This window comes from Molothrus aeneus, chromosome 5 (genome assembly GCF_037042795.1).
Source record: "Molothrus aeneus isolate 106 chromosome 5, BPBGC_Maene_1.0, whole genome shotgun sequence".
In the NCBI taxonomy this organism is placed as follows: domain Eukaryota; kingdom Metazoa; phylum Chordata; class Aves; order Passeriformes; family Icteridae; genus Molothrus; species Molothrus aeneus.
The window spans coordinates 64,771-90,334 of NC_089650.1; the positions used below are offsets into that span (position 1 = coordinate 64,771).

The 25,564-nt window shown below is 49.6% G+C and overlaps 1 long non-coding RNA gene across 1 annotated transcript; it reads right to left on the bottom strand.

The window, feature by feature from the left end:
* Positions 1-224: 224 nt before the first annotated feature.
* LOC136556682 (uncharacterized) lies at positions 225-2,599 on the bottom strand. The gene is made up of 2 exons (XR_010783692.1): positions 1,152-2,599; positions 225-562 (listed from the first exon to the last, which is right to left on the bottom strand). It is a non-coding gene; the product is annotated as an uncharacterized lncRNA (long non-coding RNA).
* Between the last annotated feature and the right edge of the window lie 22,965 nt (positions 2,600-25,564).

The following is a 25,564-nucleotide window of genomic DNA, read 5'->3' on the forward strand; positions in this document are numbered from 1 at the left end:
TGCCGGGGCTGCCAACTCAGGACCGGCCGAGGGTTCCTGAGGGGCTCGCACAAACCCACTCGGCCGCTGATTGTGGTGGTGTTTGAGGGTCCTCCAGGACAAGGGAGGAGATAAGAATCTTGACTCCCCCTTTCAGAAGGCTGAAATATTATTTTATCATCTCTATTATATTAAAAGAAAATGAGATAGTAGAACTATACTAAAAGAGCAAGGAGACATCAGAAAGCTGGAAAGGAATGAATAATAAAAACCTGGGACTGATCACAGCCCCGACACCGCTGGACCATGATTGGTCATCAAGTAGAAACAATGCACAGGAGACCAACCCAAGATGCCCCTGTTGCTAAACCATCTCCAGCCCACACTCCACAGCCACCAGATTGTTATTGGTTCCATTTCTGTTCTGAGGCTTCTCAGGAGAAAAATCCCAGCAAAAGGATTTTCATCAAACACGTCAGTGCCAGGTGATGGCACAGGCAGCATGGGCCGGCAGAGGTCACTGTGTCATCCCTGCCAGCCCAGGTGTCACAGCAAGGAGGAGAGAGTTCACCCTGTGCTCACACTGCAATACAGAGCAATACAACACAACACACATATTAACACAAGATTATAACCTTTTTCTATTTTCATTACTTGTGGATTTATTGTTACAGGACACCCAAAACAACAAAAGCACACAAAAAACAGCACTCATCTACCATTAACACCCCCGTCACATTACACACAAACTCACCGTCCCTCCCCTCACAACTGCTAAATTACACCCCAGCAATCCTTGGTCCTCAGGAACATGGTTCCCAGGAGCCTCCAAAAAATCCTCCTGCCTGACGAAATACCCAGTCCCTGGACGGTGCGCGCCCAAACGTTGGTGATGAACGTCGCCTCGCAGACCGACCGGGACCGGGGAAAAAAACCCAGCCGGGGGGCAAAAAAAAAAAGAAAAAAAAAAAACAGCCGGGGGTGGCAGTGGGGAACCAGGCTAGGGATTTTTTACTCTAAATTTACAAATGAGTTGAAAAACCTGAAAAGCAAAAGTCACACGGTTAAATCCAGTCAGCATGCGCTCGCACGCTCAGAGATGAGCAGACACAGACAGACACAGACACATGCTCACGCACTCCTCCCATTTAAACGTTCCCTGTGGCTCTTACTCGAGACGCTGAAGAACGCGCTTCCACGCTTCTTCTGGCTGCCGCTCCTCGACGTCAAATGGTAGATTCTGGGGAAATCGGCAGCCTCGGGGACCTGTGAGACGACAGGAAGCGGTCAACGAGTGGCTATCTGACAGCTAGGACTTGTCCCCGCTCTGGACCAATAAATTTTCTACCCAAAATCCCATAAAAGACAGATGAACAGTCAAGTTTTTATAACTGTTCTACCTAACTGTGACTATGTGCCAGGGCAGGGCAGCTCCGACCATAAGTGGTACAACGTAAGTACACACGATATAAGCCGACGCATACAGTGCAAGTGTACATGGAGTGTAAGTACATACAGTATAAGCCAACATAGGTACACACAATATAAGTACATACAGTATAAGCCAGCATAGGTACAAGCAATGTAAGCACATACAGTATAAGCCAGGACTTGAGGTAACTCTCTGGAAGATACTAATTCTTGAGCCCTATACCCTTTGAGAAGATAGAACCTATAGAACTTCTGCAGTCACATGAGGAGGGTGTAAGACGCTTCCTCCAGAAGTCCAAGAGAATGGCGTGGAAAAAAAGGCACTACCAAAGCCGGTAGTGAGAAGGAAGACGGATGAGAACATCTTGTCCCTTTGAGACATTCCTGTCTCAAAGAGTAAAAATGTAAAGATGCCGGAATAAAGGATATCCGGAAAGGAACGTGACTAGAATATGGGCAATGTGGCACGGAATAGTGCCAATAAAGCATCGAGACGTGACAAAGGCCTGTGACACGTAAGACAATGGACACAGACTACATAACACAGACACAGACGACATAACATAGACACAGACGACATAACACAGAGACGAGTGACAACTGCCTGGCACTGTCCCCGTAGGGACCCGAGATTCCTAACGCAAGATGAGCCAGAGGCTGATGATGCCAAAGGAAAGGAAGCCCTATGACGAGAGCACGTGATGATGAAACGGAGCTCGTTAAAACAAGTTAGTGCCACAGCAATTAAGAGGATGCTCGAGAGGCTCGGCGAGCCTAGAGAAAGAAGCCGACTGCCGGGTGACCGTGGCCGTAGCTCCGGACGTGAAGGCGAGCTCCTCGGGGGAAAGATCCGTGACGACGTCGAGTCGAGGGAGGCGGACGACACAAAGTACGCGAAAATGTGGAGATGGGTCGGAACTGCCCTGCCCGGCAAAGGCTCTGGCGAGGCTGAGGGGAAACCCTCTCCCTTTACTTCCAGAGAGCCCGCCCCCCTACAGACCTGTCCCCTAAGCTGACATCTGATTGCCTCCTGTGAGAGCAAAGGTTTTTACCCTTCTCCCAGCCACTGTCCCCGACACTTAGCTTTTGGAAGAGGAGCAGACAAAATCCATCCTCGGTCGGACGTGGACGTTGAGATGCTCTCCGTGTGTGCTTCGGTGCTGCCGTTTCCAAGCTTTGGCTACGAGCCTCCTCAGGGTACCTAAGACAAAACAGAAAACCTGACTATTGCCCTCAAAAACAGTAATCCCCGGGACTCTTCCGCACCACTGCCCCGGCTCACCTCAAATCTTGATTTGACTCCAGAGGGTGCCCGGAAGATACTGGCGAAAAGAAAAGGTACACGCTTAGCATGCTGCTGTGTAACGCTCACCTAGGAGTCAGCCTGCCTAAACTCCGACTCACCTGCCCTCCTCTGTTCCTTGGCGTGCCTAGGGCAGCGACAGCACCTGCAAAGAAACAAAGCAGAAAATTTGCTGAGATACTGTGAAAACACAACCTCCCAAATCTGACAAGGATGCCACAACAATACCTTAAGCCTGCACACACCTGGCACGGATATGCTTGGCCAGGATAGATGGCAAGTGGACCAGCTAAAAGACAACAAAAACAAGAGGAGATGCTTACAACTGCACAAAAACTGAGACATCAGCAATAACAACTGCTTCTGTACGCTACTCAATGCTCACCTCACCCACTCGGCCTTGACTTCCTAAAAAGAGAGACAAAGAACACTGCTGTAACAGCCACCATTTATGCTCCCTCTGCAGAAACAAACAGTGACTGACCTGCTCAGGGCAATCCCCTCACCCAGGATGGGGGGCTCTGCCCTGGATTTTATCCATCTGCATCTGAAAGAAAGTTAGGACGAAAGTCAAAGGGCTGCAGGATAACTTAAGAGCTCCAGATAACTTGTGTCCATCGACACATCGCACCTAGAGTTCAACCACACCCCACATTACAAACTTCAAGTCCACAGGACTTCTCCTATTGCACCAGGCTATGCGGCAGGGCAGAGCAGCTCCGGCACAAATGTGTGTGCAGACACCCGTGACACAGGACAGGACGTGACAAACAACGGGGACACAACATGGACAGAAATCTCCTGGCAAGGAAAATGGCTGCGAGGACTGAGAGAATGCAAAAGGAGATGACCGAGACCGATGGTGAGCTGATGAGGCTCAGAGAAACCTGGAGGAAGAAGATGCTAACTGAATGATTTATTCCAAGAACTGCAAAGATGGATGCCCGAGAATCCTACGGCCAGAAGCCACTACCTGTACTCACGTTCTTTCAAGTCCAAGTCCGCCATAATGGATCCTGGCGGGACATAGCTGTCCATACAGCTCAGAACAAGACCTGAAAAGACATCCGACCGGATGCTTCTAAAGAGACAAGAGAGTCTGATGCCTGTCTGAGATCCCGAGTCAAAAGTTCTATGGCCTGGGTGCCAGGCCGAGGAATGCAGAGAGCACAGATGCTAACAATGATGCCAGGGTTTCTGACAGGCCCCTCAAAGGGCTCAGGGAAAAGACATGACATATGCAAACAACACATAAAACACAAAAGACAAGTGACACAATACACACCAGGACTGCTCTGCCCTGCGCACCTCAGCACTGTGATCCAAAGTCAGGCTTTGCTTTTATGGGGCCTAAGGGGCCGCTTCAGGGACACCGCCACCTCCGAAGTGGACTGAAAAACCCCTCCCAGTAATTCCCAAACCAGCACCCTGCTTTCATCCCCTCTGTGGGTCGTGGCCCTCTACTTATCTCTCGCACATCTGGGGATGCCGGTCTCGGGTGCGAAGAAAGGCCACCTCGTCGGCCGGGAAGCTCCTGCTGGCACCGGGCTGGTGTCTCTTAGACAGCTGTATTAAAGAAAACCAAACATCAGTGCCCAATCTCGGCAGCCCATCGGCCAAAACCCCACAAGTCTGCTACTCACCGTGCTCCTAAGAACGCTCAGCTGCTTGGGCCGCACGCTTCGGGCACGCACGGAGACCGAGGCCGTCGTCACAGGGGGTGCCTGGGTTAAGAGGAGATGAGGTGATTTGGCATGGCTGAAACCTGAGGGGACCATCACTCCTCCTCCCTACTTCCCCGACTCACCCCAACTCCTTGGCAGGTGCCCAAGGCCACCTGGATGGCACCTTGAAATAGAAAAGTTCTGGGCTTCATCACCAGGTCCTGTAACGCATCCACAGGGCTCACACGTGCAGGGAACCCGGTGCATCGGCCGGCTGGTGACGGGGGCTCGGCAGGCTCCGAGTGGATTGCCTAAACCACAAAAAAAGAGAATGGAAACTTAGAGCTGCACCAGACACTGAGAGCTGAGCAATAACAACTACTTCTCTCCACTGCTCACCTTGACTGCTGGTACCCAGATTTACTTCCTAAAAAGAAAGACAAAGAACAGAGCTGTAACAGAATCACCACAAACACTTCTGCTGCAGAGATAAACGGTGCCTCACCTGGTTGGGGGAAACCACTCACCCAGGATGGGGCCCTCTGGCACACATTTAATCCATCTGAATCTGAAAAAAAAGTTAGGACAAGTTATCCTGCAACAGTCTGGCTCTTAAGAGCTCCAGATATCCTGTGTCCATCTACAAATCCCACCTAGAGTCCAACTACACCCCACATTACAAACTTCAAGTCCCCGGGACTTCTCCTATTGCACCACGCTATGCGGCAGGGCAGAGCAGCTCCGGCACAAATGTGTGTGCGCACACCCGTGACACAGGACAGACAGGACATGACAAACAACGGGGACACAACACGGACAGAAATCTCCTGGCAAGGAAAATGGCTGCGAGGACTGAGAGAATGCAAAAGGAGATGACCGAGGAGAGACCGATGGTGAGCTGATGAGGCTCAGAGAAACCTGGAGGAAGAAGACGCTAACTGAATGATTTATTCCAAGAACTGCAAAGATGGATGCCCGAGAATCCTACGGCCAGAAGCCTCTACCTGCCCTCACGTTCTTTCAAGTCCTTGTCCGCCATAATGGATCCTGGCGGGGCAGAGCTGTCCATACAGCTCAGAACAAGACCTGAAAAGACATCCGACCGGATGCTTCTAAAGAGACAAGAGAGTCTGATGCCTGTCTGAGCTCCCGAGTCAAAAGTTCTATGGCCTGGGTGCCAGGCCGAGGAATGCAGAGAGCACAGATGCTAACAATGATGCCAGGGTTTCTGACAGGCCCCTCAAAGGGCTCAGGGAAAAGACATGACATATGCAAACAACACATAAAACACAAAAGACAAGTGACACAATACACACCAGGACTGCTCTGCCCTGCGCACCTCAGCACTGTGATCCAAAGTCAGGCTTTGCTTTTATGGGGCCTAAGGGGCCGCTTCAGGGACACCGCCACCTCCGAAGTGGACTGAAAAACCCCTCCCAGTAATTCCCAAACCAGCACCCTGCTTTCATCCCCTCTGTGGGTCGTGGCCCTCTACTTATCTCTCGCACATCTGGGGATGCCGGTCTCGGGTGCAAAGAAAGGCCACCTCGTCAGCTGGGAAGCTCCTGCTGGCACCGGGCTGGTGTCTCTTAGACAGCTGTATTAAAGAAAACCAAACATCAGTGCCCAATCTCGGCAGCCCATCGGCCAAAACCCCACAAGTCTGCTACTCACCGTGCTCCTAAGAACGCTCAGCTGCTTGGGCCGCACGCTTCGGGCACGCTTGGAGACCGAGGCCGTCGTCACAGGGGGTGCCTGGGTTAAGAGGAGATGAGGTGATTTGGCATGGCTGAAACCTGAGGGGACCATCACTCCTCCTCCCTACTTCCCCGACTCACCCCAACTCCTTGGCAGGTGCCCAAGGCCACCTGGATGGCACCTTGAAATAGAAAAGTTCTGGGCTTCATCACCAGGTCCTGTAACGCATCCACAGGGCTCACACGTGCAGGGAACCCGGTGCATCGGCCGGCTGGTGACGGGGGCTCGGCAGGCTCCGAGTGGATTGCCTAAACCACAAAAAAAGAGAATGGAAACTTAGAGCTGCACCAGACACTGAGAGCTGAGCAATAACAACTACTTCTCTCCACTGCTCACCTTGACTGCTGGTACCCAGATTTACTTCCTAAAAAGAAAGACAAAGAACAGAGCTGTAACAGAGTCACCACATACACTTCTGCTGCAGAGATAAACGGTGCCTCACCTGGTTGGGGGAAACCACTCACCCAGGATGGGGCCCTCTGGCACACATTTAAGCCATCTGAATCTGAAAAAAAAGTTAGGACAAGTTATCCTGCAACAGTCTGGCTCTTAAGAGCTCCAGATATCCTGTGTCCATCTACAAATCCCACCTAGAGTCCAACTACACCCCACATTACAAAGTCCAGGTCCCCGGGACTTCTCATATTGCACCACGCTATGCGGCAGGGCAGAGCAGCTCCGGCACAAATGTGTGTGCGCACACCCGTGACACAGGACAGACAGGACATGACAAACAACGGGGACACAACACGGACAGAAATCTCCTGGCAAGGAAAATGGCTGCGAGGACTGAGAGAATGCAAAAGGAGATGACCGAGACCGATGGTGAGCTGATGAGGCTCAGAGAAACCTGGAGGAAGAAGATGCTAACTGAATGATTTATTCCAAGAACTGCAAAGATGGATGCCCGAGAATCCTACGGCCAGAAGCCTCTACCTGCCCTCACGTTCTTTCAAGTCCAAGTCCGCCATAATGGATCCTGGTGGGACATAGCTGTCCATAAAGCTCAGAACAAGACCTGAAAAGACATCCGACCGGATGCTTCTAAAGAGACAAGAGAGTCTGATGCCTGTCTGAGATCCCGAGTCAAAAGTTCTATGGCCTGGGTGCCAGGCCGAGGAATGCAGAGAGCACAGATGCTAACAATGATGCCAGGGTTTCTGACAGGCCCCTCAAAGGGCTCAGGGAAAAGACATGACATATGCAAACAACACATAATACACAAAAGACAAGTGACACAATACACACCAGGACTGCTCTGCCCTGCGCACCTCAGCACTGTGATCCAAAGTCAGGCTTTGCTTTTATGGGGCCTAAGGGGCCGCTTCAGGGACACCGCCACCTCCGAAGTGGACTGAAAAACCCCTCCCAGTAATTCCCAAACCAGCACCCTGCTTTCATCCCCTCTGTGGGTCGTGGCCCTCTACTTATCTCTCGCACATCTGGGGATGCCGGTCTCGGGTGCAAAGAAAGGCCACCTCGTCAGCCGGGAAGCTCCTGCTGGCACCGGGCTGGTGTCTCTTAGACAGCTGTATTAAAGAAAACCAAACATCAGTGCCCAATCTCGGCAGCCCATCGGCCAAAACCCCACAAGTCTGCTACTCACCGTGCTCCTAAGAACGCTCAGCTGCTCGGGCCGCACGCTTCGGGCACGCTCGGAGACCGAGGCTGTCGCCACAGGGGGTGCCTGGGCTAAGAGGAGATGAGGTGATTTGGCATGGCTGAAACCTGAGGGGACCATCACTCCTCCTCCCTACTTCCCCGACTCACCCCAACTCCTTGGCAGGTGGCCAAGGCCACCTGGATGGCACCTTGAAATAGAAAAGTTCTGGGCTTCATCACCAGGTCCTGTAACGCATCCACAGGGCTCACACGTGCAGGGAACCCGGTGCATCGGCCGGCTGGTGACGGGGGCCCGGCAGGCTCTGAGTGGATTGCCTAAACCACAAAAAAAGAGAATGGAAACTTAGAGCTGCACCAGACACTGAGAGCTGAGCAGTAACAACTACTTCTCTCCACTGCTCACCTTGACTGCTGGTACCCAGATTTACTTCCTAAAAAGAAAGACAAAGAACAGAGCTGTAACAGAATCACCACAAACACTTCTGCTGCAGAGATAAACGGTGCCTCACCTGGTTGGGGGAAACCACTCACCCAGGATGGGGCCCTCTGGCACACATTTAATCCATCTGAATCTGAAAAAAAAGTTAGGACAAGAGTCAAACTGTTGCAGGATAACTTAAGAGCTCCTGATATCCTGTGTCCATCTACAAATCCCACCTAGAGTCCAACTACACCCCACATTACAAACTTCAAGTCCCCGGGACTTCTCCTATTGCACCAGGCTATGCGGCAGGGCAGAGCAGCTCCGGCACAAATGTGTGTGCGCACACCCGTGACACAGGACAGGACGTGACAGACAAGGGGGACACAACACGGACAGAAATCTCCTGGCAAGGAAAATGGCTGCGAGGACTGAGAGAATGCAAAAGGAGATGACCGAGGAGAGACCGATGGTGAGCTGATGAGGCTCAGAGAAACCTGGAGGAAGAAGATGCTAACCGAATGATTTATTCCAAGAACTGCAAAGATGGATGCCCGAGAATCCTACGGCCAGAAGCCTCTACCTGCCCTCACGTTCTTTCAAGTCCTTGTCCGCCATAATGGATCCTGGCGGGGCAGAGCTGTCCATACAGCTCAGAACAAGACCTGAAAAGACATCCGACCGGATGCTTCTAAAGAGACAAGAGAGTCTGATGCCTGTCTGAGATCCCGAGTCAAAAGTTCTATGGCCTGGGTGCCAGGCCGAGGAATGCAGAGAGCACAGATGCTAACAATGATGCCAGGGTTTCTGACAGGCCCCTCAAAGGGCTCAGGGAAAAGACATGACATATGCAAACAACACATAAAACACAAAAGACAAGTGACACAATACACACCAGGACTGCTCTGCCCTGCGCACCTCAGCACTGTGATCCAAAGTCAGGCTTTGCTTTTATGGGGCCTAAGGGGCCGCTTCAGGGACACCGCCACCTCCGAAGTGGACTGAAAAACCCCTCCCAGTAATTCCCAAACCAGCACCCTGCTTTCATCCCCTCTGTGGGTCGTGGCCCTCTACTTATCTCTCGCACATCTGGGGATGCCGGTCTCGGGTGCAAAGAAAGGCCACCTCGTCGGCCGGGAAGCTCCTGCTGGCACCGGGCTGGTGTCTCTTAGACAGCTGTATTAAAGAAAACCAAACATCAGTGCCCAATCTCGGCAGCCCATCGGCCAAAACCCCACAAGTCTGCTACTCACCGTGCTCCTAAGAACGCTCAGCTGCTTGGGCCGCACGCTTCGGGCACGCTTGGAGACCGAGGCCGTCGTCACAGGGGGTGCCTGGGTTAAGAGGAGATGAGGTGATTTGGCATGGCTGAAACCTGAGGGGACCATCACTCCTCCTCCCTACTTCCCCGACTCACCCCAACTCCTTGGCAGGTGCCCAAGGCCACCTGGATGGCACCTTGAAATAGAAAAGTTCTGGGCTTCATCACCAGGTCCTGTAACGCATCCACAGGGCTCACACGTGCAGGGAACCCGGTGCATCGGCCGGCTGGTGACGGGGGCTCGGCAGGCTCCGAGTGGATTGCCTAAACCACAAAAAAAGAGAATGGAAACTTAGAGCTGCACCAGACACTGAGAGCTGAGCAATAACAACTACTTCTCTCCACTGCTCACCTTGACTACTGGTGTCTGGACTTACTTCCTAAAAAGCAAGACAAAGAACAGTGCTGTAACACAATCACCATTTACACTTCCTCAGCAGAGACAAATGGTGCCTCACCTGCTCGGGGGAATCCCGTCACCCGGGATGGGGGGCTCTGCCCTGGATTTTATCCTTCTGCATCTGAAAGAAATTTAGGATGAAAGTCAAAGAGCTGCAGGATAACTTAAGAGCTCCAGATATCTTGTGTCCATCTACACATCGCACCTAGAGTCCAACTACACCCCACATTACAAACATCAAGTCCCCGGGACTTCTCCTACTGCACCAGGCTATGCGGCAGGGCAGAGCAGCTCCGGCACAAATGCGTGCGTACACCGGTGACGCGGGACGGACGGGACGTGACAAACAATGGGCACGAGACACGGACGGAAATCCCTTGGAGAGGAAAATGGCTGCAAGGACTGAGAGAATGCAAAAGGAGATGATCGAGGCGAGACCGATGGTGAGATGGTGAGGCTCAGAGAACCCTGGAGGAAGAAGATCCTAACTGAATGATTTATTTCAAGAACTGTAAAGATGAATGCCCAGGAATCCTATGGTCAGAATCCTCTCCCTAACCTCAGATTCTTACAAGTCCTAATCCACCATAATGGATCCTGGCAGGGCATAGCTATCCATACAGCTCAGAAAAAGACCTGACAAGACAAGACATCTGACTGGATGCTTCCAAAGAGAGAACTTTTGATTGCGGAGCTCAGACAGGTATCAGAATCGCATCTATGGCCTGGGTGCCGGGGCAAGGAATGCTGAGATCACAGATGCTAAGAATGATGCCAGGGTTTCTGCTAGGCCCCTCAAAGGCCTAAGGTAAAAGACCCGAGATATGCAAACAACACATAATGCACGATAGACAAGTGACACGATACACGTTGGGACTGCTCTGCCCTGTGCACCTCAGCACTGTGATCAAAAGTGAGACTTTCCTTTTATGGGCCTAAGGGCCCACTTCTTGGCTACCCTCATCTCCAGAGCTGACTCAACACCCCCCCCCCCCAGAGAGTCCCAACCCAGCACCCCACTTTCAGCCCCTATGTGGGTTGCAGCCCTCTACTTATCTCTCGGACGGGTGGGTGTGCCGATGCGTGTCAGCTTCGATAGGAAGCGGATGCACCGTCTGGGAAGTCCCTGCTGACACGGGCTATTGTTCTCTTAGTCTGCCAAGAGAAAGGAAACCAAACGTGAGTGCACGATCTTAGCAGCATGGCAGCCAAAACACGACAAGTCTGCTACTCACCCTTCTCCTAAGAATGCTCGGCTCCTCGGGCTGCACGCTTCGGGCTCGCTTGGAGGCCGACACCGTTGTCGCAGGGTGCGCCTGGGTAAAGTGGAGACGAGGTGATTTGCCATTGCTGTGACCTGAGTTGAGCCTCCCCCCTCCTCCCTACCTCCTCCGCTCACCGCAACTCCTCGGCCGCTCCCGAGGGTTCCTCGGATGGGACCGTGAAATAGAAAATTTGAAGGCTTCATCATCACGGAGTCCTGTAATACTTCCATGGAGCTCATATTTGCAGGAAACCCGGTGCATCGGCCGGTTGGTGACAGGGGCCGGACATACGCCGAGTCGATTGCCTAAATCGCACAAACGAGAATGGATGCTTGTAGTTGCACCAGAGAGTGAGACTTGAGCAATAACCACTGCTTCTGTATGCTACTCAATGCTCACCTTGCCCACTCAGCCTTGACTGCTGCTCTCTGCTTTGACTTCCTAAAAAGAAAGACAAAGAACAGTGCTGTAACACAGACACCATTTACACTTCCTCGGCAGAGACAAATGGTGCCTCACCTGCTCGGGAGAAACCCCTCACCCGGGATGGGTACCTCTGGCATAGATTTAATCTATCTGAATCTGAAAAAGAGTTAGGACAAAAGTCAAAGGGCTGCGGGATAACTTAAGAGCTCCAGATATCTTGTGTCCATCGACAAATCCCACCTAGAGTCCAACTACACCCCACATTACAAATTCCAAGTCCCCGGGACTTCTCCTGTTGCAGCAGGTTATGCGGCAGGGCAGAGCAGCTCCGGCACAAACGCGTGCGGACACCCATGACACCGAACGCGACAAACCGGGGGATGTTAAACATGACACATTAGGCTTGTCGTGAGAGCCTCGAGGGGAAAAGGGAGAGATATCTGACCAAAGGGACCCCAAAGACACACTAGGTAACACGGTACACCGGACAACATGACGTGGACCGGAACTGCTCTGCCCTGCCCACCTGCACGCTGCAATCAAATGTGGAGTCTCTCCCTTGAGCTGTCCTAAGAGGCCTTTTGGAGAAGATTGCTTTTCCCTCTGCTAATTTTTCAATCTATCCCAAGAACTCCCAACCCGCTACTCTCCCATCTCCGGGCCGTGGCCCCTGACTTATCTTTTGGATGATCGGTGATGTGAATCCACGTTGCACCTGAAATGAGTCTGCCTCGGAGGGCCCCGTGATCGCCTCTTAGCCTCTCTCGGTCAGCTACAATAAAGAAAATCAAAACCAAAGTATGAGTACAGAGTTATGTGGGCCAAATCCCAGCGAGTCAGCTACTTGCCCTCTCCTGAGTGTGCCTGAGTCCTTCAGGCTCCAGCTTCATCCTGATTCCAAGGGTGTGACCTTTATTATGAGTGGCACCTGGGTTAGAGAAAAGCAAAGTTAAATGGCATTCCTGTGAGTGCACTGGATGACCTTGTGTGAGGAAAACATGGGAATGCCTCTGCTATGCTTCTGAAAAGCCTTGTGTGGGGGGGGGGGGGGGAGCCTCAAATAAACACCCTTTCTCACCCTGCTGCCTGCAAACCCCCCTGCCCCCCAATAACTCCTAACTGGATACCTGCTCACCCTCCCTCTCCTAGTCACAAACCTCAAGTCACCTGAAGCCTCAATCTCAAACATCATTTTTGACACTGGGCAGATGCCTCCTGTGACATGATGAATCTGCTGAAAGAAGTGCTGTGCTTGACACAACCTGGGATCTCTGGAAGCTGTACACCTCCTAAAAACAATAAAAACACAAAACAAGAACAAAACCAGAAATTGCAAATGCGCTTTATCACCCCTAAACACAAAATCCGAAATCGTCACCTTAAATACTCCCTGTATTCCATGCTGTTTTCTTCACAGGATCTTCTCTGTTGCTTTAGATGCCCAGAAACACCTGCTGAAAACAGGCTGAGATAAGCTGAAAGAGCCTCTTCACTGAAATGACAGGAGAGCCCTTACCCCAGCACATCCCAGAGAGGGAATGAAACCCCTCAGCAAAGGCTGGGGTTAATATACCCCTGATGGTGCCCGCCTCCCATTCCCATGATGCCTGGGAAAAGGGAGGGGGCTAATCCCACCAAATATAAAAGCCCCCAGAGCAGCTGCAGCTGTTTGGCTCCTCTGACTCAAATTCAAAGGGAATAAAGGCCTTGTTATAGAAGAAAGCTCTTCAGAAAAATAGCAGTGCTTTCTTTTTTGACACAACTACTTGGAGCAGAAGAATAGAAAAATGGTAAAACATAAAGCATTGTGTTTAGGTAGCATACCTAGATAAATTGGGTAATTTGCTGTTAACTTACATAATTATTCTGTGTTTAACAAAAGCCATCTAATAAATTAACACCCAAAACTCCAGCAGCCCAGCTGGCCCTACCAAATCTCTCTGTTGATACATACAGTAAACAAAACCAAAATCCCAGTAATACCTACCAGAAGTCTAGGAAAGAAACCTCTTGAAATTAATCCTACCTCAAATACAAACCAACCCATCCAGAAAGGTAGCTTCACTCAAAAAACTATTTACACAGAGTTAATAAGACCAAGAAATAAAACAACACACCATCTACCACCAACGAATACAACAGTGAAGGAAAAAACCCACGTTTTTTTCTTTTTTTTTAATTTCAACTAACTTCCTTTATTAGCTAGAACCAAAGATTTTGCCAGGGCTGTAACAACAACAACTTCTTTTTCTTCTTTTCCTTCTGGAATGTCCCTTCTCCTTCCCAAATTCCTTACAACTTCTGAGTTTAAATCCAAGCCAAAAGCAAAATTCGTGCACTTGTGAGTCCGGTGCTCCTGTCAGATTCTGTCTCACTCCACATCTTCTTACGCTTTCAGTCTGAACGCTGTCCTGCCCTGATGAGTTTGACAGAAGAATTGGCACATGTTAAGAGAGCATTTCCCTCCCTCCCTCCCTCCCTCCCTCCCTCCCTCCCCAGAGCTGGTTTCCTTAGTGCATTTCAATCGATCCCAAGCCCGCAATGATGCGCGCTCACCTCAAGGCTCACAGCAAGCACGCAGCAGCTCAGGCTGACTTGGCTCCAGGGCTCCGTGCCTTGGATAGCTGAGAAAACTTCCCATGAGCCTCTGTTCCAAGACATTGGAATGCAATTTCCCTGCGCATTTGGTGGCAGCTTTGGGTCCCTCTGGGGGACGGCACCCAGCGTGACCCCCGCCCCTCGCCCGCCCCCCACCTGCTCCTGCACCGCAGTGGGGCTCCCTCTCCTGGGCCCCTTGGGGTGCCCCCAACGGCATCAGAGCCCCGAGTCTTCACCCCCCCTTTTCCTGACCCCCAAAGAAGGCTCAGAACGAATCCGACTGCCCTGGACAGCAGCGCAGCGCTTCCCCCAAGCCCTTCCCACACGTGCATGGCCCCAGCAAGGGATTCTGCTGCAACAAGAAAGCGGGGGCAGCCCCCAGAAGGCTTGAGGTTCCTGCCCAGCCTCGCTGTCACGGGCCGGGGGCAGCGAGAGAGGGAGCGGCACAGACGGCGGGGACGGCCCGGCACAGGGCGGGGGCCGCTCTCAGCGCCATGCCGGCAAAGCCGCAGCTCCGGCGCTGTCGGCCGGGCTGCTTGAGCGGCACGGGGGGATCCGCCGAGAGCCTCCGGCCCCGCGCGGGGACTCCTGCAAGGGCCCAGGGGCGCCGGGCTCCGGCCCTCGGGGCTTTACTCTCCGGCAGCCCGAGCCCCGCGGCTGCGGGGCAAAGAAGGAAAGGGGGCACGGGAAGAGAGGAGCGAGAGCAGGGCATGAGAAAGGGCGGCGAGGGAGCTCGGGCTGCGCAGGAAAGCGGGACGGGAAGGGAAAGCCCGGGACGAGGGTACAGGGAGGCTGGGCAGAGGAAGGAGAGAGGGGGAACAGAAGGGAGTAGCGGGCTAGGGACAGGACAGGAAGGAGCCGGGTTTGTGGGGGGAGAGGGAATGGGGGAAAGGGAGCGAGAGAAGGCGAATACGGGGAGAAGGAAGGAGGGCTAGAGAGAGGGATAGGCGGGGAAGCCCCCCAGAGCCCCGGCTGCACCCCGAGCCCGGCCCGGCGCCTCGCCCTGCCCGGGATGCTGCGCTCGGCGGAGCTCGGCTCGCTCCGGAGACGCTCGGCTCGAGTCGGCTCTTGTCGCCTCAACTCGGCTCTTGGCGCCTGCATTCGCCTCTTCGGCAGAGCTCGCCTCGCTTCGGCCCAACTCCCAGCCGCTCTGTGCCTTCGGCGCGCCTCGGCTCCGCTCGCCCCGGTTCGCTCGAGGCCGTCAGGGTCGGCCGCTCTCGCCTTGCTTCGGCCGAGCTCGTGCGATTCCCCCGAAGGCGGCGTCGTTCGGTTGTGTTTTTAGAAATATCTTTCTCTATCGATTGTATCTTTCTATAGTTAGATTTACATTTCTAGAATACTTCTATTAATCCAAATAAAAACCCCATCTCTAACCAAAAAAATACACGAAAACACCTTCTTTTAAACGGTATCGAAATATTTTTATACTTTGTATAGTTATACTCACATTTATATATATGGTTTCTTTTGATGCAATCTATTAATAATTATCTATAATAGCTATAAAATTCTAGACATGTATTTAAAGTATTATTTATATTATGTATCGTATCTACTGCTGCAACTGATTTTTTCTTCTAGTTTTAAACTTTATCTGTACGTATTTATGATATATTTCTAGACTTAGATTTCTACCTTCATATTCTTTGTATTTATCATTTTTATCATCAAAACCCTGCCTACTGACAAGTAAAAAAAACCGCTTTCTTTAACGATTTAAAAAATATTTTTATATTTATAATTTTCCTCTTTCTATTTATCATTTGCTCTCTAGTACGTGATAACATACCTGCTCCTGCACCGCAGTGGGGCTCCCTCTCCTGGGCACCTCGGGGTGCCCCCAACGGCATCAGAGCCCCGAGTCTTCACCCCCCCTTTTCCTCTAGTTAGAAACTACACTGGAACTTTTTTCTGGAAACAAAGACACGACCTAAATCCTCTCCCCATGTCCTAGACAGATAGATGTTCAGTTCTTAGTTGACTGGGCAGCAGTTTCTTCAATAGAACGAGAAACAATATGGAAACGTTTTAGCTACAAGCAAATAGGCAAATCTGAACAAGGTCCTGGTGGCCAGCCGCTGCAGTTATTTTGAAGCCATTTTTTAAACAATCAAGTACTGATCCCACAAAAAATAAAGCAAAAAGCTGACTACTGGCTAAGAAAGAAGGAAAAATTAACTTTTGACGACAACAACAACATTCCAAGGACACAGGCTTTTTTCCAGTCTCATACCTTATTACTACCTCTCTTGGGAATTCTCATCGTGGATCCCAAAAGGAATAAATCCCTCAGCGTGTCCTAAAGCACCAAGGAGCTACCTACAAGTGAAGGTGGCTACTTTCAGTGCAGACACAGCTGATGACACAGCAGTAGCGCAGTTCTATGCTGCCCAGGGATAATACTGTCTCCTCTTCTCCAGCAGCTGACTCTCTCCTGCCATGGTTTCTGTAAATGCATCAGAGCACGACCTTAAACACAAACAGGCAAGAAAACACCATCAGAAGTCTTTCATTGAGCACTACAAGAAGGGTTCCAAGCAGAGACCAACAGAATTTCAAGGAAGCAGTATGCAATTAAACCACCTCAGACTCGTTCAAGTATCCGGCAGGTAGATGGAACCAAAATGGAACCATTCAGAAACGACAAAGAAAACCTCCCCAAGTATTTATACAGGAGTCCTTAACGTCAGAAATGGGATGACAGGTTATGTTCAGATAAGATGAATGTTTATTTGGATGTAGAAATAAACTTCTCTCATGGTCCTTTGCCAAAAAATAGAACCTACAAGTGAACACCTACACCTGCCTAAAAAGACCTAACGAGCCCCTGGCAGCCACCGGCATCAAAGCACAGGGGATGTTTCTAATCCAGGCTAAGGAGAACAATATCACCTTTTGTTCTCTCCAGTTTGTTTCCTCTGCAGTCCTATTTGCTTCTTATGATTTTTACACTCTCTGTATCTTCTCGGGCAGCGCTGAGTCTGACGACCAGGATACGAGAGTCCTTCCCTGCCCTACGGAGAGAACCAGGAAAAAAAGTTAAAAAAAGAACAGGGCAGTTTGAAGTTAATACTTCCGACGAGAAGCAGCACCTGACAAACAGAGTGAACAAAGCGTGACACCTCCCTGGGGACAGAAGACTTACAAACTCTCCGGGATTTACAATCCTAGTAACCAAGCCCTTCAGCACAGCAGCCAAGTGTCCCATTAGGTGGTGCTGCACCAAAGAATGATCCGAGAGGTTCCAAAGAGTGAAACGCACGTTATTTTCCAAAGACGTAAAATCGTGCAAAATAACAAAACTACAATAGATCTAAACTACAGGGCAAGAGTACAAGTGTTAACTTGAGGAGCTGGAACCATCCAGGTGAGCAACTGCTAACTGGATCCTCAACAGAGTTTGAGGAACCCTCCAGGATACAGAAGGGTTTTCCCCAGAAATTACACAGGCCGAGTTTTGATAGAAGTACACTTGCCAGATGCTCAGAAACGTCACCCATCCTCCTCCGGGTGTCCCGAGAGAGCTGCGAATGGCTCTCACGTGGTTTGAGCTGGTTCTGTAAGGGCTCAGGGTGAATTTCACCAGATGCAACCAAACTGGGCAACACCCAGTGGGACAGAAGGAACCCAAAGCTTCTTTTACCCAAAGCTTGGGTAAGCAGAGCTCCAGCAAATACTGAGGAAACGGACAGAACAGGGTAACAAATAATAAACATACCTTTTTTTTTTTTTTTTTTTTTTCAGATGAGCAAAACAATTAAGGAGAAGGTGGAAAACTCACCATGACTGAACATTTCATCACCTGTAAGCTGACCATCCTTAGCATAGAGGATTCCAAATTTAAAATTCACCGATCCCTGGAAAATAAAACCAAATATTATTTGGTAAACAGTCAAACAGAAGACATAACAATTTGGGTCCTCTAATCTTTGCATACATCCTACACATCAGAACATACATTTTATACTATCTCCTACTACACGATAATTTACCTTTAAACTTTGATAGTATAGCATAAAACCATTAACTTAGATGGGTGATCAATTATTATTAAGTTGGTGCTTCAAGTTATTTTTGCTGTCAGGTTCAAAAAAACATTACTTCTTTTTACTGTAACGAGCAATTGATTTAGAAGTCATCAAAAGCCCATCAAAATACAAAGCTGTACTCACCGGACGGGTCTGTGAGCAAGAAGTAGTTAGGCTTGTACTCACCTCTTGCCCTTCAACAACCAATAAATCCTGTCAACAAAACCAGCATCTTTAGCCCCCTCCTATTAAAGATTCTACAAGGATGATGGTTTTATTTGTGTTTAGAAGTTTGGATTTGAAATGGCCAGTTCAATGGATAAAGAGACAGTTTAAGTAGTATTCTATTATTATTATTATTATTATTATTATTATTATTATTATTATTATTATTAGCTACTGGAAGAAACAAACCAGTAGTATCTATACTTAATTACTTCTATTTCCAGGAAATCATAAAGAAAAAGAACCAAACAAAAAAAAGTCACTTCCTACCTTTTGTATCTCAGGATGAAAAATGTCTCTTGGGCTCTTCTCCAGTTTCTCAAGACTCCTGGCACTGAAATGCAAATGAACGAGTGCTTTAGAGGAGGGCAAGTGCACATTCCAACCCCGAACCACCAACCGATTGCAGTTACAGCGCTTACAAAATGAATCGTTCCCAGAGCCTCTGGGAAATGGAACGGTTGGTGCAACTGCCATTTCTTCCCCAAAATACTAACTTCCAACACTTCCTAAACTTAGTTTGCATTTTAAAAACAGAAATTAGGGAGACTCAGGGTGGAGATCACGTTGAAATTGATTTCCTTCTAAAGCACAGGGCTCTGTTCCATCACCCTTCACTTTGGCTCCACACAGAATCACGGGGAGCATTTTAGGAGGGCCCAAGAACCAATTCTATTTCTCTTTTTTTTCTAGTTCTCTCTCTTCCTAAATCATTCAAGGCAAGTCAAATGAAAAAGGACAAGTTCAGCATCAAATTCACACTTTTTCCCTTTGTCTGCTCAAGAACAGGCTTTTAAACCACTTCTTGCTGCCTTCAACGATTAAGACTTGCAAAACAGTTTCGCAAGTTTGATAGGTTTATCATAAAAACCACAGAACGCAAGCTCTGAATTACAGGAAAAGGTACACAGGCAAATATCTCAGCTGATGGTGGCTTATTTGTAAACACATACCTTAACGGAGATTGCACTGAGAATGTTTCAGTGGGACTCTAAGGGAAAAGTATTTTCTGAGTACCCTGTAAACAAGAAAAGCTAGGATATATTACAGGACATACCCACTTGTTCTGCATATTCAAATAGGATTATCAATAAAAACATTTAAGAAGGAAGAAAACCAAGGTAATTTTACTCAGCTATATTTGCTGCCGATTTAGAGAAAAAAAAAAAAAAAAAAAAGTCACGGGTGCTGCAAAGAAAAAAAAAAAAGCGAACCAGAAACGCCTACAGTAGAACTTTAAAACAATTGCTTGGATAAAAGCAGCTCATGGAACATGAAGTAGAAAAAAAGCGAAACCAGTATCAGACCTGCCTATTTTCTTACCATTGCACAAGAAAAATCCGACAAGCGGTATAAAGTCACTGCCTAAAACCGATCCTAGGATGTAACCAAGAACAATTGAGGCATTTGCTAATCTAAACGGAAACCTTTTCCGGACCCTAGTGTCAAATCACACGTTTTGTCTTGCAGCAGCTCGAGGCTGGAGAGCATTTCCCCTGGGGGTCGGGAGGGTAGGGGCACAAGGGGCTGAGTTTGCGGATCGCACCTGTGCCAGCAGAAGGATCCAGCCCGCGCGCTCCTTGCGCTCGCCATTCTCCGGGCCATCGCTGTGTTTTACTGCTCAGCGATGCCGCTCCATCTGTTTGCGTGGAAGAAAGAGCCACGAGCACTGAGGCACTCAGCAGCCGTGTCATTCCAGCCGCTCGTCCGCCCCCGCCCGCAGCAGCGGCAGCAGCCCGAGGGACACGGCTGCAGCTCGGCGGCTCCCGCGCCTCCGCCAGCCGCCGCACAGTGACCGCGGCAGCGCCCGGCGCCGCTCGCCCGGGGCGGCTCCTGCAGCTCCCGGTCCGCGGCAGCAAAGCACCGCCTGGCGCTCCGCCATCGGCGGGCGGCAGCGCGCCCCGCCCGAGCTGAGCCCCCGCCACCGGGACCGCTGAGCGAGGCCGAGGCACCGGGCGGACGCCCCTTCCGCGCCGCTCGGCTCCGTGCGGGCGGCCGGCCGGAGGCTTCGCCCCTCCAGCGTCGCTGCCGCGGCTCCGTCCCGCGCGGGAGAGGCGCCGGGAGCTCCCCGCGCCCAGCCCGCTCCCCCGCCGCGCGGCCGCCTCGGCCCGCCAGCCATTCATATGGCGCGTCGGCCGTTGCGTCAGACGCCGCGCTTTACGGCCGCAGGGCCTGCCGGGAGTTGTAGTCTCGGACTGACAGCCACCGCTCCGTTTTCCGCCACCGGGAGCTGCGGTCCCGCCGGGGGATCAAACGGCTCCTTCGCTCCTGGGCGCGGAAGCACCTTAGGCAGCACCGCCCCTCCCGAATGTCCTTTCTTTTCCACTCCAACTCTTTTTTCTTTTTTTCACTCTGTTTTTCACCCCCTTTTCCACTTTCGCTCTTTCTTTTTCACTCTCACCCTTTTCCTTTTTCATTTTTTTTTCTTCCTTTCTCTTCCTTCTTTTTTTTTTTCTTCCTTTCCTTTTTCCTTTTCTTTCTTTCTCTCTTTCTTTCTTTCTTTCTGTCTTTCTCTTTCTGTCTCCCTTTCTCTATTTCTTTCTCTCTCTCTTTCTTTCTGTCTCTCTATTTCTTTCTCTCTTTCTTTCTTTCTCTCTCTCTCTTTCTGTCTCCTTCTTTCTGTCTCTATTTCTTTCTCTCTTTCTTTCTCTCGCTCTCTTTCTGTCTCTATTTCTTTCTCTCTCTTTCTCTCGCTCTCTTTCTGTCTCTATTTCTTTCTCTCTCTTTCTTTTGCTCTCTTTCTCTCTCTTTCTGTCTGTCTTTCTCTATTTCTTTCTCTCTCTCTTTCTTTCTTTCTCTGGCTCTCTTCCTGTCTCTCTCTTTCTTTCTTTCTGTCTGTCTTTTTCTATTTCTTTCTCTCTCTCTTTCTTTCTTTCTCTGGCTCTCTTCCTGTCTCTCTCTTTCTTTCTTTCTGTCTGTCTTTCTCTATTTCTTTCTCTCTCTCTTTCTTTCTTTCTCTGGCTCTCTTCCTGTCTCTCTCTTTCTTTCTTTCTGTCTTTCTCTATTTCTTTCTCTCTCTCTTTCTTTCTTTCTTTTGCTCTCTTCCTGTCTCTCTCTCTCTTTCTTTCTTTCTGTCTGTCTTTCTCTATTTCTTTCTCTCTCTCTTTCTTTCTTTCTCTGTCTCTCTTCCTGTCTCTCTCTTTCTTTCTGTCTGTCTTTCTCTATTTCTTTCTCTCGCTCTCTTCCTGTCCCTCTCTTTCTTTCTTTCTGTCTTTCTCTATTTCTTTCTCTCTCTCTTTATTTCTTTCTCTCGCTCTCTTTCTGTCTCTTTCTGTCTCTATTTCTTTCTCTCACTCTCTTTCTGTCTCTCTCTTTCTGTCTGTATTTCTTTCTCTCTCTCTTTCTTTCTCTCACTCTCTTTCTGTCTCTATTTCTTTCTCTTTCTCTTTCTTTCTTTCTTTCTTTCTTTCTTTCTTTCTTTCTTTCTTTCTTTCTTTCTTTCTTTCTTTCTTTCTTTCTTTCTTTCTTTCTTTTTCTTTCTTTCTTTCTCTCTCTCTCTCTCTCTTTCTCTCTTTATTTCTTTCTCTCTTTCTTTCCCTGTATTTCTAATCTTGGCTTTCCATTCTAGCTTTAGAATAAAAAAGCAGCAGTAGAAACGTTCAGGCTACCGGGGAGTGCAAAAAACCCCAAAACGGTAATGATTTTAGGAAAACTATTTCCTCCATGGGAGCTGAAATTTTCTACAGCTGCAGGTGACATAGAGCTTTTATTTCTTCTTCTAGATAGTTTATACTTAATACTCTATTTATACAGCGCCCCCTGCCGTCTGCATGGGCGCACTGCAGGCACAGCGCCCCCTGCCGCCTGCTTTGGCGCACTGCAGGCACAGCGCCCCCTGCCGTCTGCATCGGCGCACTGCAGGCACAGCGCCCCCTGCCGTCTGCACCGGCGCACTGCAGGCAGAGTGCCGCCTAATGACGTCAGCCCGTCGACACGGCGCTCCGTCCCGGACACGCCCACTCGGGAGGCCGTCGCGATCTTGTGCGGCATTCCGTGACGGCCACAGCGCTGCCAGCCTATATGGCACAATTTTACGGCAGTCGCGCTTTACGGCATTTTTTGCGACAGTCGCGCTTTACGTGACCTTTCACGACAGTCGCGCTTTACGACACCTTTACGACACTCGCGCTTTACGGCACCTTTTACGACAGTCGCGCTTTACGGTAGTTTTACGACAGTCGCGCTTTACGGCACCTTTTGCGACGGTCGCGCTTTACGGCAGTTTTACAACAGTCGCGCTTTACGGCACCTTCTGCGACAGTCGCGCTTTACGGCAGTTTTACAACAGTCGCGCTTTACGGCACTACCCTTTATGGAACTTTTATGGTACTTTACAGCACTTTACGGTTTTTATTTTGTTTTTAGTTTATTTTAAATTTATTTTAATTTTTTAATTTTATTTTTTACTTAATGTTTATTTTAAATTTTTCTATTTTTAAAGCTTTTTATTTTATTTTAAAAATATATTTACTTATTTTTAATTTTTCTATTTTTAAAGCATTTATTTTTTATTTTTACTTTTTATTTAAATTTTATTTTTCTTTTTTCTATTTTTAAAGCTTTAATTTTATTTTTTAATTTTATTTTTTATTTTTCTATTTTTAAAGCTTTCTGTATTTTTCTAATTTTATTTTTTATTTTTAATTTTTCTATTTTTAAAGGTTTTTAGTTTTTTTTATTTAGTGCTGCCCAGACCAACTCAAGCTGGTGATTGTGGTGGTGTTTGAGGGTCTTGCATTACAGCACTACCTTTTATGGAACGATTACAGCATTTTACAGCACTTTACAGTTTTTATTTTGTTTTTCATTTATTTAAAATTAATTTTGGTTTTTTTAAAATTTTATTTAATTTTTATTTTTATTTTTTTTATTTTTAAAGCATTTTATTACATTTTATTTGGTGCTGCCCAAACCTGCTGTAGTGCATTTTTATACTTTGTAATACTTTGAAGTAATTTTGTTTTGTATCCTCATATTTTTCCCAAATGGTTTATCCCAAACTGTACCCCCCTCCTTCTACCTGTGTTATCCCTCTCCCGGGATGAGATCATCCCCAAACACCCACCCTGCCTCTCTGTCAATCACTCAGCCTCCCATCCCCTCCATGCAGAAGTTTCGGTCCAAGTCGTCGAGTGATGAGCCAGAGGCCAGGGGTCAGCCCCCCAAGCCTTGCCCCATACGCTGTCCTGTATGTCTGGATCCCCCAGCATCCATCCCTTAGGGTCACTTAATGGTTGGTAAAATGTTATCTATTTTTGGTTTCCACCTCCCTTTAAAGGTGACCTTGGCACATCTCCCGGGGCTCTCGGCAGGAGCCCCCTGAGGTGCAGGAGCTCCTTTGGGATTCCTAATAAAACCTTGGCTTAACCCCTGCTAAGAGTCAGCCCTTTATCATCTACCGCTGTCTCTGGTGTCTCTTGTGCTGCACAGGGGCCCAGCCCAGGTGCCCTCAGCACCCGTGGGGCACAGAGAGTGTCTCCCCCCAGCCCAGGTGCCCTCAGCACCCTCAGGGCACAGAGAGTGTCTCCCTGCCAGCCCAGGTGCCCTCAGCACCCTCGGGGCACACACAGAGAGTGTCTCCCCCCGGCCCAGGTGCCCTCAGCACCCTCAGGGCACACAGAGTGTCTCCCCCCAGCCCAGGTGCCCTCAGCACCCTCGGGGCACAGAGAGCGTCTCCCCCAGCCCAGGTGCCCTCAGCACCCTCGGGGCACACACAGAGAGTGTCTGCCCCCAGCCCAGGTGCCCTCAGCACCCTCGGGCCACAGAGAGTGTCTCCCCCCAGCCCAGGTGCCCTCAGCACCCTCAGGGCACAGAGAGTGTCTCCCTGCCAGCCCAGGTGCCCTCAGCACCCTCGGGGCACAGAGGTTGTCTCCCCCCACCCCAGTGCCCTCAGTACCCTCGGGGCACACACAGAGAGTGTCTCCCCCCAGCCCAGGTGCCCTCAGCACCCTCGGGGCACAGACAGTGTCTCCCCGCTCTCGGCCGTGTCAGGGCTGCCCCCCCGGTGTCTGCCGACTCGGGACCAGCCGAGGGTTACTGAGAGGCTCGCACAAACCCGCTCGGCCGCTGATTGTGGTGATGAGGGTCCCCAAGACGAGGGAAGAGACGAGAATCTTGACTCCACCTTTCAGAAGGCTGAAATATTATTTTATGATCTCTATTATATTAAAAGAAAATGAGATAGTAGAACTATACTAAAAGAGCAAGGAGACATCAGAGAGCTGGAAAGGAATGAATAATAAAAACCTGGGACTGCTCACAGCCCCGATGCAGCTGGACCATGATTGGTCATCAAGTAGAAACAATGCACAGGAGACTAATCTAAGATGCCCCTGTTGCTAAACCATCTCCAGGCCACACTCCACAGCCAGCAGATTGTTACTGGTTCCATTTCTGTTCTGAGGCTTCTCAGGAGAAAAATCCCAGCAAAAGGATTTTCATCAAACACGTCAGTGCCAGGTGATGGCACAGGCAGCATGGGCTGGCAGAGGTCACTGTGTCATCCCTGCCAGCCCAGGTGTCACAGCAAGGAGGAGAGAGTTCACCCTGTGCTCACCCTGCAATACAGAGCAATACAACACAACACACATATTAACACAAGATGATAACCTTTTTCTATTTTCATTACATGTGGATTTATTGTTATAGGAAACCCAAACCAACAAAAGCACACAAAAAACAACACTCATCTACCATTAACACCCCCTTCAAATGACAGACGAAGTCACCATCCCTCTCATCACAACTGCTAAATTACACCCCAGCAATCATTGGTCCTTGGGAACGTGGTTCCCGGGAGCCTCAAAAAAATCCTCCTGCTTGACAAAAAAAACCCCGGTCCCTGGACGGTCCGCACCCAAACTTTGGTGATGAACATCGCCTCACAGACTGACCGGGACCGAGGAAAAAAAAAAAACCAGCCGGGGCGGGGGGGGAACCCAACTGGGGATTTTTTATTCTAAATTTAAAAATGAGTTGAAAAACTTGAAAAGCAAAAGTCACACACACAAGGTTAAATCCAGTCAGCATGCGCTGACACATGCAGAGACGAGCAGACGCAGACAGACACAGACACGTGCTCTCACACACGCTCACACGCTCTTCCCACTTACACGCTCGCTG